Source organism: Siphateles boraxobius, unplaced genomic scaffold, assembly GCF_051911475.1.
Source record: "Siphateles boraxobius isolate OS27281-9 unplaced genomic scaffold, OSU_SipBor_1 30, whole genome shotgun sequence".
NCBI classification, from domain to species: domain Eukaryota; kingdom Metazoa; phylum Chordata; class Actinopteri; order Cypriniformes; family Leuciscidae; genus Siphateles; species Siphateles boraxobius.
In genome coordinates, this window is record NW_027508920.1 from 14,937,994 (window position 1) to 14,953,115 (window position 15,122).

The 15,122-nt window shown below is 35.7% G+C and overlaps 1 protein-coding gene across 10 annotated transcripts in view; it reads right to left on the reverse strand.

Moving 5' to 3' along the window:
* arhgap42b (Rho GTPase activating protein 42b) overlaps positions 1–15,122 on the reverse strand; it is a 134,005-nt gene that overhangs the window by 88,096 nt on the left and 30,787 nt on the right. The gene's annotated exons all lie outside the window — the stretch shown is intronic.

Here is a 15,122-nt window from a genome sequence, read left to right on the forward strand (position 1 = left end):
CCTCCACTTCTGGTCACCTAAAAGGTATGAAAGAGAAGTGTTCATTAATTTATCCACAACTAACAGAGCACTTATAGGCTTTTAGACGCCACTGATAGGTTTCAGGTACTAAAGCTTAAAGCGAAATTAAAATTAAAATTTTACATTTCATGTCATCTGACATCAGCTATGAATGCCATGTGACAAATCAATCTGGAGCTGCAGGACAATGACAATTTAACGGTTTAAGTGTCTCCAAAAAAAAAAAAAAGAGTAGGCACTGGTAAAATATTTACTATAATATACTGAAATATTAACAATTTGAATGTTGCTTTTAGAAAGATTTATTCAATCAGAATATAAGGCTAATCAATGAACGGCTGCCAATAGAGAATTTGATGTCCGGCATCTACCATCAGCGTGTAACAAGCAAAACCTTGACCCAAGGGGAGCCGCTTCATTGAAGGTAGTTCAATCCTAGGTAGAAGTGACATGTGACCTGGAAATTACTTTAATTCCCACAATCCCCACTAAGTCCTTGAGCAAAGCAAGCACTTAACCCAGAGGTTACACCAGAGATACTGGGCCTACAATTAGTGTACTATGATACTTGGAATTAAAAAAAAATCTGATAAATGACAGATAACTAAGCAGGTGTGTGAACAACTAACCTTGATCCTAATTTGTACATACATAAAATTTGCCATACACTCAAGTGAAATGAAAAAGTTCAACCATTGGATGTTTGCATTTTGGTTAGCATGAAAAAAAGATATGAGTGACGCAAGTAAGGTATAAACAACTAACCGGTTGTTATCGCAGAATAAACCCTGACCGGGTGATCAGGACCTTGCCGGGAAGTCGTGTAATAACCATATATAATGCCCTTAAGTTAAAGGAAGTCTGCAAGTTAAAGGAATATTTCACACAAAAATAAACATTCTAGAATAGAGTGCATTATGTTTATGTGCTAATCTTACTAATCAATAATAATCGATAATGAAAAAAATTAGGCCTGCCACCTAATGGTAGACTAATTGTTAGTCGACTAGAAGAGGCTTAGTCAAAACAAGTTAGACAAAAATGTTATTAGTTGCAGAAAAGAAAACTGGTGGTCAAGTCACGCAGTTGTGAGGGACAGATTGTTAACGGCGGGTCCTTGTGGTAGTTACATTATGTCGGGCAAGAAATCCAAACATTCGCCCATGTAAGTAGTAGCAACTTTACATGGCTGCTCGCTCTAACCTAGATAAATGTGGTTGCTGATATCCAAGTTTTTATGTGGAGTGTGGAAGCTGGAGTAGCATATAACACGTTAACTGCATGACATGGAGGCGCCGGCGCGAACACTTGCATTTCACTTAAAATACTCTCTTTTTGGTCTTATATCAAGAGTAGCCTAATACATCATTCAAAACTGACAAATTTTATTTGTATTAAGTCACAATAACAACTTAACGTTGTGCTCTTGTAAAATAAAGAAATCAAACATGATGCGCTTTCTGCTGTCTCGGTCTCTGTGAACTTGAGAGCGTCAAAAAATACCAAAAATATGGAAAGCTTGACATGTCTATTTTTTTTTAAATTAACCGATTCAAATGGAAAACAAATATTCTCAGATTGTGTTATGAAACGTGCATATAGGTGCTTGCACTACTGCTGAGTCAGCTTCGCCAACTTAATCACTGCAGCCGAAAACACAGAAAACAGTAGTTTATCAATAAATTATTAAAATTATAAGACAGTGTGGAAGCTGAAGTATTGCACGTTTTACTGCACGACATGGAGGCACCGGCGCAATCACTTGCATTTTTTACTGACAACAGCGGAAACAATTTAAAATAGTACTTTGTAATTTTTTTTTCAAACAGAAAACTGTACATTTATATGTGTAAAATCGCAATAGAAACGAAATGTACCTTTGTAAAATGGCAAACTCAGTTTCTTTGAACTTGAGCACATCAAAAAAGACACCAAAACTCAGTTTATACTTCCCTCACAGCTTGAAAAGTCAAGTGATTTATCAACCAATTAAAGTGAGAAACAAATATTCTCTGATAAGATTATGTAATCCGTATGAAACGTGCATATAGGCGTCCACTACTGGAGATGACGAGTCAGCATCGTAAACTTAATCTCTGCTGCCGAAAACACAGAAAACATTATTAATAAATTATTAAAATGTTCAGACACTCTCCTTGCTGTTTTTTCACGACACATTCATAATCATTACTTTTGCCGGTGCGCTGCAGCAAGCTTAATGCTCGCGTTTGAGCGCTGATTAGGCTATGTGTTATAAATAGGCAATTAAAGGCTCATTATTATGATTTATAGTGGTCGACCGATATATGGGTTTTTTGATGGCCGATGCCGATATCTTAGAGAGCAGGGTGGCCGATACAAAGCCGATATTTATATTTATATATCAAACATACATATATATATATATATATATATACACACACACACACACAATTTATATTTATATAAATCAATATTTAATAAATAAGATACATTTAATAAATATTTTAAAATATTTAAAATAAACATGCTTAGGCCCTATTCTTTAGATGGGAACTTCTTGAATCTGCAATCCTATTACAGTATTTTTCACAAATAAAGTAATTGTTTAAAAATATATGAATATGTGAATAAAAAGGGAGTAATAACTGTAACAGGGCACTCAGTAATCTGGTAATTTCATGCGCACTGATAATCATATTTCTTTTACTTCGGCTTTTGACAAGGTAACGCTAATTTTACATACAGCACACAGTGAAAACGACATGAATATGACACAGTGGCCAACTGGATATAGCACAGCCACAGCATATTTTAAAATGAAGGATTTAAAGTTTTTCGATTGCATCTCCTGTGAAGCTGATCTTCTGTTCGCATTTAACGTTACTCACTTCGCACGGACCGTCACGTAACACGTTTATGCAAGCCACAAATGCAAAGTCAAAATAAAAGTCCCGCTTCCAACACATCGGCCAGTCAGAAAAACTTATCGGCAGATGCCGATATTTTAAAAAAGCCAAATAATCGGCCGTGGCGATATATCGGTCGACTATTAATGATTTATATGGCTTATTAATATACACGTGCGATTGGTCGACTAATCGCTTAAATTAACAACTACTAGTTAGACTAGAAAAGTTTTGGTCGAGGGCAGCCCTTAAAAAATCTAGTATTTATAATCCATTTATTGATTAATCGAGCCTACTCACTATGCACAGAAAACATCTGCCAGTCACTTTCCAGCAGGGAACAACACATTTTCTATGGACAAAACACATCTTCCCTGCTGCGGGAAAAGTGCACACTAAACATCTTCAAACAAAAGCTTATAGTTGACTGAAGCTTGCCCTGTCATGTGCTTTGACGGATGCATGTGCCGCTCAACGTGCTTGACGCGATTTCAGTCCATAATAGTGGCCGGCCGATTTAGATTTTTTTTATGACCGATGCCGATATCTTAGAGAGCAGGGTGGCCGATATAAAGCCAATAAATGTATGACTCATATTTATTTTACATAATATTTCATAAATTAAAAAATAAATCTGTAAAATTAACTTCTTGATTCTGAAATTCTATTACAGTATTTTTACACGAATAATGAAATTGTCACAAAAAATATGAATAAAGAGGAAGTAAACACTGCTACCAACAGTGCACTCAGTAATCTGTTAAGTTTGTGTGTGCTGGGAATCATATTTGTTCATGTACATGTTCTTAAGTGTGCATTTGTAGACTGCATAACATATCTCAGCTGAATTTGATTAAGTCTGCAAGGTTTGTGGAATTAAATGTTTATTAGATATTCTTAGATTAGTTTAAATTATATAAATGCACATTGGCTGAATGCCTACAGTAAATGAGAAAGTATTATAGTGTTTGCCTATTACTAATTATATTATTACTAGTAGTAAACACTATAATAATTTTTCGTATACAACTTACTTTCTTTGTTTAAAAGTTCTATCTAATAACATATTAGACAGAGCTGTTAAACAGAAACCGTAAACGAATGAAGATGGAGAACGGGAGACCTGTGTGCTCAGGTGCTGGCATTCTCAGAGCTTGAAAATAAAAGTCCTGCTTCCAACACATCAGCTAAAGAGAAAAACGACTACTACTAGTGAATAGCTTACATTTTGTGGTTATATCCTTGTAAATGTTACAAGGTCAAGTGAGTATTTCCATTTTGAATAAAAGCTCATATTGACAGCAATGTTCTGACTTCAGTGAATGTGATACACATGCGCATCAAACAGATGAAGCACAATAAAAAAATGACCAGTTCAAATTTTAACCCCCTTTTTTTGCACATAATTGCACATAGCCAAGATAGATCCATTCAATATATACATTCAATACATTAATACAATAACAATTTTGTAAATAATATTTTTTTTATCTTATCTTATAATTAAATCTTAAATGCTTAGCTGTAGCCCTACTTTTATGGTGCTTTCTGTTCCTGTACTGTGCTAAACAGTCAAAACATTTACCCCTTGTGAATATATGATAAATGTATTTTTTAGTGAACTGTTTTTGAGCTTGAATTCCAAGACCATTGCATGTAGTGCTTCACTAAGACATACGCATCCTGCAAAATAATACCCGCCACCTCATCCAGAGTTGGCACTACCCTCTGTCTCTTGCTGTGGCACAACGGCAGTTTGTGAATTCTCAGAACAGCGTTTGCGTGCCACTCATGGCTCCATCGTTTCATTTAAACAAGATGTGGATAAGAGACAGCTGCCGTCTCCCCTGGATGGATTTTACCTCCGTTTATGCTTGGACACTTGGTCAACTTCAGCCTGCCAACTCTATAAACACAATTATCAAACCATCGGCCCAGATAGCCTATCCACTCTATTTGTTTCCATTCACGCTTCCTGGCTTTTAGCAGCCACAGCTGAACGAAAGACTACCATCTCCCAAAAGACACTCAAAAACACCCATAATTTCCAGCCATGCACACAATATTAGGGCTGGGCAATATTATTTTTCTAGCTACTGTATGTCTAGCTTTTGTTGAAGTTCAATATACAGTAAAAAAAAAAAAATATATATATATATATATATATATATATATATATATCAAGTAAATAAAGTCCCATAAAATATTTCACACACATCACAATGATGCATGTGCAAGCTCCGTTCATGCTGGTCACTTCATGTATCGAGTAGCGCATTATCTTTTCAAGAAGCTCATGTACAAATTGCCACAAATTAAACTGAAATGTTCAGCATCACGTCCTGAAGCTCAACACACAGTTGCCTTCATTAAAAATAGCAAGACTAAATTATATTACCAGTGCTGATGCCGCTCTCTCCCATTGCGGTCTTTGATCTGAAATCAGCTGATGATGCATAAAATTAAACCAATTCTGTTGCTTTCGTTGATGTGAATTTGCCTGAATTTCACCAAATAAAAAATAAAAAAATGGAAAATTGATTCCATCAATATGTTGGAAAACACTCTTATTAGAATAATTTCTCTTAAGCTTGTGTTTCTTCCGATCTTCAACCAGATGGAACTGGATAATATTCTGATTGTTCCAATCCAATCTAACTTCTGACCTGTAATGCTGCCTGAATCATAATCATACACTGTTCGGTCATTGGTTTGTCATTGGTTTGGCTTGCTTAGTTAGGGACATTAAACGTAACATTTAATTTAATATTCAACAATAATATTGATCTGCCTGCATTGACACTATTATACAAGAACTGAACTGAGCTGGACGATGACATCACGGTTTACTCCAGAGCGGATAAATATATATATATATATATATATATATATATATATATATATATATATATATATATATATAAAATGAACTAAATTAATAAATGTTTTCAAACAAAAATGAAACATCACTGAACTTAAAACAAACTTTTTGGCATATTTTCCTGTTATCTCTGTAAAGCTGCTTTGAAACAATATATATTGTAAAAAGCACTATATAAATAAATGTGACTTGACTTGTATATTTTTTAGTTAGTTATTAAGCAATGTATCATGTAGGTTCCTCTTGTGTTTTATATACTGACCACTAGGAGGTTTCTTTGATTGGTTTTCCGTAAAGATACATATACTTTGTTGTTGAAAACGAAAGTTAAAGAGTGACGCACATTCATTTCGTTTTACCATTAAATGAGAGTACCGTGTCTTTATTAAAATCAACCAATTAATGATTTATCTCTCATTCACCCACAACCCACCCGCAAATTTTGGAAGGTTTTTTTTTTTTTTTTTGCTTAATCTTCGGATTATCCGCAGTGTCCACGGATATAATCGGGATCCGCGCATCACTAATATGTGATCCTGGATCACAAAACCAGTCACAAGTAGCACCGGTAAATTTGTGGCAATAGCCAACAATCCATTGTATGGGTCAAAATTATCGATTTTTACTTATGCCAAAAAGCATTAGGATATTAAGTAAAGATAATGTTATAACCAATTTCGACTTTAGTGGCATGCAGCTATATATATGTGTGTGTGTGTATATAATATGTCTGAATAATAGGAGGGGCCCACCAACTAAGAAATTAATGCTGAAAAAACATATATCTTAATGTTTCCCAGTGAATAGCCACAAACAATAAAGCCACTTTATATATGGTTTAGGAAATCCAAAAGAAATAAACAGGACAATGCATTTATATGAACATAAAACTAAATGAAACCAATGAATGAAAGCAGTATCCGCACAAATGCTACGTAAAGTAAGACTTAATCAAAATAGAAAAAGCATGACAATGAAAATAAAATCTAAGCTAATCAGTTCAATGTTGTAGTTGAGTGATTCTTTGGGTAACACATTTTAAATAACACATGGGAACCGAGTCGACCGTTCTCTGGGATGCGTTTTCATGATAATCGAATTTACCCAGTTTTAACGTTAGTTTTAGTTTAACCACAGATTAGCTTATAACGCTAGTGTATGGGGCATTGAATAAGTACAAATAAAAATCGCTAGTTACTAACATCAACAAGGCTCAAAATAGCCCCACACTAACACGGAAGCATAATTAGGGTCTCTACCTGCAAACCGAAGCATTGAGAACTTTGTAAGTGTAAAGACAGTTTAATAAGAAGATACTTTTATAAAGACAGTATTTACTTTTCATTAACTATTAAAAAGTATTAACTAGCAATTTTTATTTTTTAAGTATTAACTAGCGATTTAAATTTTTACTTATTCGATGCCCCATACACTAGCGTTATCAGCTAATATGTGGTTAAACTAAAACTAACATTAAAACTGGGTACATTCAATTATCATGAAAACGCATCCCAGAGAACAGTCAACTCGGTACCCAAGTGTTATTTAGCCCTAGGTTCATGAAACTGGGGGAATGTGTTATTGTTGCGCTAAACTCAACTCAACTAGCCCTAAACTTACCACAGTATGAGTTGCACTCTGAACACCCCCGCCCCTCCCCTTTTGATTGACAGGATATAATCGTAGATCAGTGCATATTTATATACATATATGAACTGATGGTTTGATGATGTATGGATGATTTAATGATTCATAAATAAAATATATAATGATTCGTAAAAAAATATATAAACATCAAATTTGCCAAATAAATGTTGTATAATTAGCAACAAATATAACCAAATGTGCATGTTAGACATTTTAGCAAAAAAACTAAAGTGACTGTGCATTTATTTATCAGAATTAGAGAGAGTAAGAATCTGAATGTGAAAAGATAAGAAGAAGAGAACAGGAAATGAGTGGGAGAGAGTGAGAAAGATTTGATGTGGAAGATAAGGGTAGAGGGCTCTGGATAAATGTCTCTCTTGAACTATATGAGGTACTTAAGGCAGAATATAGTGGCTAAAAGGGGTTAGAGCATATGTATCATTCACAGGTTAATGGGGAGAATGACATAAGTGATGAGTCATTCTGTGAAATGGGCTTTTGGCTCAGGACAAAAGAGATCTGACATACATACATTTGAGAAGGACTGATGAGAGAGGCAGGCATGGAATCGCCCTCTCATTTAGAAACACCAAATGCATTATCCATAAATTAAGACCAGTCGCACATGACACTGCTTCCAAAAAAAAAAAAAAAAAAAAAATCCCTTGAAATTGGTCTGGATTGCAATATTTCTTATGGAACAGGATGTTTAGGCAGGACATATCAAAACTATATATATATATATATATATATATATATATATATATATATATATATATATATTAGTGCTGTCAAACGATTAAAATTTTTAATCGCGATTAATCGCATTAATGCCATAGTTAACTCGCGATTAATCGCACATTTTTATCTATTCTAAATGTCCCTTGATTTCTATTTGTCTCATTATTTTTTCTAATTTTAATGCTCTTATCAACATGGAAAAGTGGATCAGCAGTAAGTTTGTTCTTAGCTGTGGTATCCATGTGCTTCTGTCTGAAGTCATCCATTGTAGAGCTTACATCGGGCCCAAAAAATCAAGCCCGACCCGAGCCCGTGCGCATTGTGTCCGAGCCAGGCCGACACATAAACTGTAATTATGAGCCCGAGCCCGATTTAAACCTGTCCATTTTTTTAATACGTGGATCGTTATAACTGACGTTCTCAACTACTTTCTATGTTACTTTCTCCCGCCCGCAACATTTTTGTCCCGCTCCCGCCCGCAAATAGACTCTTTTTTTGTAGGCTACCTCCAAATACTTTCGCCTACGTGTCGCCACCATACACATCAGCATAAATGCTCTTTATAAATTATTTGTTATTAAAGCATTAACACACAAACCACTGTTATAACATAAAAGCAAGCAGGCTACTGAGTGCATGGTTTGGCATGACTCAATGCGCGCAAAGTGCGCTCCCTTAATAATTCCTAAAAAGCTGACATCAGTTCATCGCAATCTCACACATCTGTTATTATCAATGAACCTGACTGCACAATGCATCTTTCATAAAATATACAGTTTGTTTGTTATAATTTGAGGATTTGCCAGCATACAGAATTCAGCACTGAACAAAAAGTCTGTTTTGAGTGGTGAGGGGAGTCTATTTTAAATGCTTCTGATTGGCCATTGCGTTCAAGAAATCAACACATATGTCTGTGATTGGCTACATCCCTCAACGCTGCAAACATGTCATAAAAAGAAACTCTGGCCTGTAAATCGTTTCTATTTTGTTTTAGTTGTTCTTGTTGCTTTTCTGCAACATATGAATAAAAATGTATTAGTTTTTATGTTTTATTCATAGATATTTCTAGTTTGCGGGAGTCCCGCGAATCGTTTTATTCTCCCGTATCCGCACACAGAGTGAGTGCATTACCACTCGAGCCCGCCCTCGCACTCGGCCATCAAATCTAGTCCCGCGCCCCACTCTATTGCATTGAGAGTGCACGTCTCTAGATCGGCGTCTCGGCGCTCGCGCCATCCACTCAAAACGTAACGTTAGCATAGAGAACGTTAGCCTACTACTCTGGCCGGCGCGCAAGCCCAAACAAGTACGTGCGGCGTGCCTGTTGTTTTGTTTCCGGTCTAGCTATCCGGTGTGATGTTGTAGTTTTTCTAACGTTACTAGTTGTTGCAACAGCATGTGAAAAAAATACAAAGTTTGCTAGACCAAAAAGAGCGTTAATCTCGCGATAAAAAAATTGACGCCGTTAAAATGTGTTTGCGTTAACGCCGTTAATAACGCGTTTAACGCACAGCACTAATATATATATTTATTTATTTTATTTTATTATTAAGCTAGGCTACTTGCAAGTCAGGTGAGTCGGGGCAGGCCATTAACAATCCAGAGAGCATTTGATTGGACAAAAATCTGTGTAGTACAAGATGAGTCATCAAAATGTTTAATGTCAATCTAATATGACTGACATATATATATATATATACACACACTCACATACACACACACACACACACACACACACACACACACACACACACACACACACACACACACACATACAGCATATTTTATGACATGGTTAGTTTGTAAAATATCATTGTGATATGTGACTCCCCAAAAGCTTAATATTTGATTTTTATTAATTTGTAAAAAATAAAAAAAAATAAAAAAAAAACTTATCTTGAAAAATATATTTCAAAACATTGTTGAAAATAATGATTCAAGGTGTAAGGGAAAAATATGAATTTCTACTTGATGATTGCACTATTAAATGTTTAGATCAATTTCACACAATTTCCTTCAGGCTTGGTCTACAAATTAACAGCTCTGTTATGTGAGACAATGGGAAAGAGAGAGACTCAAAGATAAAAAAAAGTGGAAAGTCAAAAAGAAAGAAAGTATGGTCGGCAACAGTCATCGGCTCATCGCGGTTGAAGTGAAGCAGTCTTGTACTTTTTGGACAATTAATATTTCTATAGCTACATCAATCTTTCAGTGAGATTGATTCCAGGATAACTGGTGTGGATTGTGAATGTCACAGCAGGAAGTCATGGAATGAAATCGATAGGAGGTCAGGTGACCCTGTCTGTACTCCCAGGCAGACTGCTGATGCGACGCAGACTGGTTGGAGCTTCAAAGTAGATTGCAGCTCAGCTACATCAAGATTCTGGTCCCACAGCACACGAGGGGTCCGGTCAAGTCACTCTGAAAGCTCACTTTCATCGATGACCAGATTGATTCCACAAGACAATTACATTTTTCTTCAGTAAGAGTAATCTTACCCTTTTAGGGATGGGACACTATGGGATCACAACAGAAATACCAGACACTTTGAAAACTTTCCATGAAGAGTGATAGATGAGAACTTTCTAGTGGGCAACTGATATGGGCTCTTCAATGATCGATTCCATAGCGGATGGCTGCTATAATACTGCTCTATTAGTGGGTATGATCCTTAAAAAAAATAATACTCTGAAAGTGTGAATCTTGCTTCAAAACTTGGTTAAATGAAATGTTTCATGCTACACTATATCTACACCGGACGTGACAGCTGTCGCGTCGCGCAACAATAGTTTCAGGCTGTCTACACAGCGACAAAGCGACCATTGCAAATCCAGTCAGAAGTAGTGTGAGTGCTTTAAATAAAACGGGGCATGAGTTTAATGTCGGGAAATTGTCATGTTGTGTCGCGCCACATCTAGTGTAGACAGCATTACTGATTATAATGGGTTATAATGCGTCGGAGGAGTAAGAGGCCCTCTACCGAGGGCTATCCAGCAACACCGCCAGGCATCACAGAGGAGTTCGCCCAGCTGGTGGAGGACCGAATGGTAGTGCGTTTTGGGAAGTGGACCAAGATTTTTTTTTCTTTTCTCTCCTCTCTGTCTCTCCTTTATTTTGAGATAACAACTGGATGGATGTACATTATCCCTTACATAACATGCCGCGGGATGGCGCGATGTACCAATCAGAATCAAGCATTCCACAGAGCTGTGTGATAATTAGATATAATAACACATCATTCAATAATGAAAATTATTTTTACCGTTATGTTTTCTGTTACCGAGGCAAAAAAGGATAAACTGAAATTCAAGGAATTTCACCAACTTCTGCTCACGTATTTGAAGGCTGCATTGAGGGTAAACGTCATTTTATGTGACTTATGTGACGACCTACTACGTTAGTTCTACCTTAAGAACAAATGGTTCAACCGAATAAAGAACAGAGTTAGATACAATCTAGCTAGTAGTTACTAAGCCTCTAGTGTGGACTTTACATTCTAATTTAAGAAAGAACTTAGGAATGGCTGGTGCAACTCTACCCTGAAGAGGGTCTGAACGATTCACACAGTGTAAATATACTTTCCTTTGGGGCGAATGAATCCTGGTGTTGTGTCAGTGTTAAGCAAGCATCCACAGCTACACACCTGGAAGTTGCATAGAACCATTAGATCGGATCTTGCAATTTTGTAAAGTGCCTGGCCTGCTATTTTTGTGCACAGCATTCATCAGAGTGTCACTGAATGGACTGTGAACAAAATGCTGGATTCATGTCAAAGAGATTGCATTAGCATGCAGTCACAGGATTCGTCAACATTCACTTGTCCATGGAATGTAAACCAAAATCATTCTGCCACATTACAAGTGTAAATCAAAATCTGTAGCCCTATTATTTCCTACCCATCAATGCTTCTGTCCATTAAAGCTGTCCATTAGATAAACAACCATACAAATGTCTTTGTGGGGCTACCTTACAAAACATTCCCAATATGGTTGGCTTGCCCTACAGTACATCCTTTTTAACCAGACAAATAGGGGGGGAAATGGAAAATATTCACCACATTCCAATCTGACGACCAGACGTGGATATTAAAGGGCCAAAATTAAGGCGAGACACTACAGGTGAATAGGGTAACATTTTAAAATAATAGATATCACCATGAAACTTTGCCAATTGATTACTTACACAAGTATATAAAAAAATGTATTACAAGTTTTTGTAATTTGCATGTGTAATTATGCAAATAAGGCATTATCTCATTAAATATGTAAAATTTTGCATATATTTTCGGTAGATAGATCTGAACATATGATAAAGCCAGGTGCAAAATTCTTTTTTCATTTTGTTTACACACAACATGAAAAAAAAAATCAGAGGGATTTCAGGATATATGCTTTCATAGGAAATCAAAATAGACTGTCCATAGCCTTAAAAAAATGATTTTTTGCCATGTTTTTTTTATTTTATTAAAATGTCACATAAATCAGTCCAGGGATTATTTATTAACAAATCCCTCTGGAAATATCTTCAGAATACTGCTAAGTGTATAACTGGAAAGTTTGGTGTACATAGGTCCTACATAGGTTGAGAAGTTTGTACTGGAGAATGAGAAAAAACTAATTTTGAGAAAACTGCATTTTAATATTTAAATAGTAATTTAATACATTTCTATTGGAAAAAAATGCTCAAAAACAGAATAAATGTTCAGGACCTTAGTAATAATAATATATAATATTTCAAGCTCATGAAAACTGATTATTTAATAACATGGCAGGCATATAAGGCCTAAAACTGCAGTAACTCAATTAATTAGTATTGTCAGAGTACACCACGTGATGCGTCTGAGCGAATCACGTTAGCAGAAACCAGCAGTAGCCAATGAGATTTCGTCATTAGCTTTAAATTCCCCTTTGGACATTGACGATTGGTTACTGATAGAAAGGAAATGCCCATATGTGGGTTATATAGCGTTGTGCAGGAGACTCAGAGCTTTACAACTATACCTGTCATGACAGACTTCAGTAAACAGACGGAACTCGGCATGTCGCATTGGAATGCTAACTTCTTAGTAAATTCGGGAGAAACTTACTGCCGCAAGTAAACAAAATGTAATAAAATAAACATCTTAATGTATATTTTCAATGTTTTCTTTATAGCAGCTTGAAATAACACATATTGAAGGAGAAAACTAGCCCAAAATCTCAAAACTGACCACTGCATAAAAAAATCTGTGTTTGCCTGCCGTGTCTCGCCTTAACTCCATTATGGGCTTGCTTTGCCCCAACTCAACACATATAATTAGCTTTTCTCCCATCAGATTCCCTGGGAAAAGAAGGGGAAAAGGTAGTAGGCTAAATGACAGGTTGCTTTGTGAGATCGAGAGTACGGAAAGACTGGAAGCCAACTGTTAGATGCAGATGGTCTGAGTGTCAAGCCAGAACACAATGCACAGAGCAGAGCAGGAAGATAATAAACAAAGTAATGACACAGGAACGAGAAAAGCATAGGAAGAGATGAATGGATGCTAAAAGAGACAGAACAGAATGAGTGATCAACCCATCAGGGCATAGGAACTCTCAGCACATCTGCTCAGTGCCCACTGTGGGGTGAGCAGTCTGCATTCTCCTTAATCTCTGACACAAAACACAATTAGTTACTCTGATCTTTTAAAGGGCTGAGCTGAGAGCTTTTCGTCTAGAATGTAAGCAAATCAATACAATACATTATGCATGCTGGGCAGGCAATCTTACCAAGACCTGCCTTGAGCTAAATCTGGATTGGGACAGGATTTCAAGCATGCCCAATGCTTGTTTTCATACAAGAATACATTTACTAATCAAAACGATGAATTCTAAATCCTTCAGTGACTGCTCACACGTTTAAGACTTTAAAAAGTTTGTGTTCAATAAATGAAAGTAAAAGAGTCGGAGTGAAATAAAAAAAAACCCATTGAAATCCCTTTATGCTCCAATGAACTCATGAAATTTCCAGGGATAGGTCTTGATTAAGATGACAATCCAATCCATCTGGGACAGTGTGCAGGACATTTGGGAATTGGGAAGGAAACTATTCCTCAGAGCATTAGGGGAACTTTCCATTAAAATGATCTCAGAATGGATAAGCAGATTGTCTTCAATGGGTCTGGAAGAACATTTTATCGCTCAGATGTTGAGTTCATAGCTTAGGCGAGTTAATGGACTTCTCGGTTATGATTTACGTTCAATTTACTTTTAAGTTCAGTTTAATATAACACAAATGTAACACATTTGTATTTATACATTTCCTTGCATGGTTGTCACATTTTGGTTATGATTACTGAAGTTCCAAAGTTCCAAAAAACACTCGATTGCCTAATGTTTGTTAATTTAGCTGTTATGCTAAAGATAAACTGATTTAATTTGCGATATAAATGCGATATGCGATAACTTGTTAAATGCGATATTCAAGATGCGATATAATATTGCTTTAAGTGTGTAAAATCAATTTAAAAATCAAATTAAAAAATATGATCTGGTCTGATCATATTACTAATATACTGTATGTGTTTCACATTCATTCTGGGAAAAGCAAGTATTCTGAAATTCTGAAAGGAACAGCAGTATTTTAGCATTACATAAAAAATAATGTCTCAAATCTGAAAATTTTAACATCAATGTAAACGAAAAAAAATAATCCTAATATTATATTAATATTATATAAACCAATATTTAAATACCAAGAGCTCTTTGCTCAACTTGGTAATATATAGTTTTATCAACCTAGAACTTAACATTAAGAACATCCAGGTAAACAATAACATCTGAAACTAGGGATTGATGATTAGTTTTTTTTACCCGCATCAGCAGTTAAAAATAATAACAAATAGGCAAATTACAAACAATAAGACAAATACAATAAAACAAAGATACAAATTAAATATAAAGAGCTCTACGTTTGAATAGTCTAAG